The sequence below is a fragment of the Bison bison genome, unplaced genomic scaffold, assembly GCF_000754665.1.
Source record: "Bison bison bison isolate TAMUID 2011002044 unplaced genomic scaffold, Bison_UMD1.0 scf7180017864482, whole genome shotgun sequence".
NCBI classification, from domain to species: Eukaryota; Metazoa; Chordata; class Mammalia; order Artiodactyla; family Bovidae; genus Bison; species Bison bison.
The window spans coordinates 7,489,933-7,491,415 of record NW_011495042.1 but is presented as its reverse complement, the minus strand read 5'-3'; the positions used below and the strand labels follow the sequence as shown (position 1 = coordinate 7,491,415).

The 1,483-nt window shown below is 50.5% G+C and overlaps 1 protein-coding gene across 1 annotated transcript in view; it reads right to left on the bottom strand.

Moving 5' to 3' along the window:
• The window catches only part of EFCC1 (EF-hand and coiled-coil domain containing 1), a 26,873-nt gene that overhangs the window by 10,298 nt on the left and 15,092 nt on the right, over positions 1 to 1,483 (bottom strand). The gene's annotated exons all lie outside the window — the stretch shown is intronic.

Sequence of the window (1,483 nt, the reverse complement as noted above, 5' to 3'; positions counted from 1 at the left end):
GACTCTCTGTGTGTGTGTGTGTCTCTGAGTGTGTTTATCTGTGTGTGTGTCTGTGTGTGTGTCTCTGTGTGTGTGTCTGTGGTGTGTGTGTGTCTGTATGTGTGTGTGTGTCTCTGTGTGGTGTGTGTGGGTGTCTCTGTGTGTGTCTGTGTGTGTGTGTGTGTGGTGTATATGTGTCCGTGTCTGTGTGTCTGTGGTGTGTGTGTGTGTGGTGTGTCTGTGTGGTGTGTGTGTGTGTGTCTATGTGTGTGTGTCTGTGGTGTGTGTGTGTCTCTGTGTGTGTGGGTGTGTCTGTGTGGTGTGTGTGTGTCTGTGTGTGTGGTGTGTCTGTGTGTCTGTGTGTGGTGTGTCTGTGTGTGTCTCTGTGGTGTGTGTCTGTGTGTGTGTGTGTATCTCTGTGTGTGTGTCTGTGTGTGTGTGTCTCTGTGTGTGTGTGGTGTGTGTGTCTGTGTGGTGTGTGTGTGTGGTGTGTGTGTGTGTCTCTGTGTGTGTGTCTGTGTGGTGTATGTGTGTATCTGTGTGTGGTGTGTGTGTGTGTGTATCTGTGTGTGTGATGTGTCTGTGTGTCTCTGTGTGTCTCTGTGTGTGTCTGTGGTGTGTGTGTGTCTCTGTGTGACTCTGTGTGTGTGTGTGGTGTCTGTGTGTGTGTGTGTCTGTGTGTGTGTGTGTGTCTGTGTGTGTGTGGTGTGTGGTGTGTCTGTGTGTGTGTGTGTCTCTGTGTGTGTGTCTGTGTGGTGTGTGTCTGTGTGTGTGTGTTTGTCTCTGTGTGTGTGTGTCTGTGTGGTGTGTGTGTGTGTGTCTCTCTGTGTGTGTCCGTGTGTTTGTGTGTCTCCGTCTGTCTCCGTGTGTGTGTCTGTGTGTGTGTGTCTGTGTGGTGTGTGTCTGTGTGTGTGTGTGTCTGTGTGTGTGTGCCCTTGTGGTGTGTGTCTCTGTGTGTGTGTGTATCTGTGTGTGTGTGTCTCTGTGTGGTGTGTGTCTGTGTGTGTATCTCTGTGTGTGTGTCTGTGTGTGTGTCTGTGTGTGTGTGGTGTGTGTGTGTCTGTGTGTGTGTGTCTGTGGTGTGTGTGTGTGTGTGTCTTTGTGGTGTGTGTGTGTATGTGTGTGTGTGTGGTGTATATGTGTCCGTGTCTGTGTGTCTGTGGTGTGTGTGTGTGTGTCTGTGTGGTGTGTGTCTGTGTGTGTGTGTGTCTGTGTGTGTGTGTCTGTGTGGTGTGTGTCTGTGTGTGTGTGTGTCTGTGTGTGTGTGCCCTTGTGGTGTGTGTCTCTGTGTGTGTGTGTATCTGTGTGTGTGTGTCTCTATGTGACTCTGTGTGTGTGTGTGGTGTCTGTGTGTGTGTGTCTGTGGTGTGTGTGTGTCTCTGTGTGACTCTGTGTGTGTGTGGTGTCTGTGTGTGTGTGTGTGTCTGTCTGTGTGTGTGTGGTGTGTGGTGTGTCTCTGTGTGTGTGTGTGTCTCTGTGTGTGTGTCTGTGTGGTGTGTGTCAT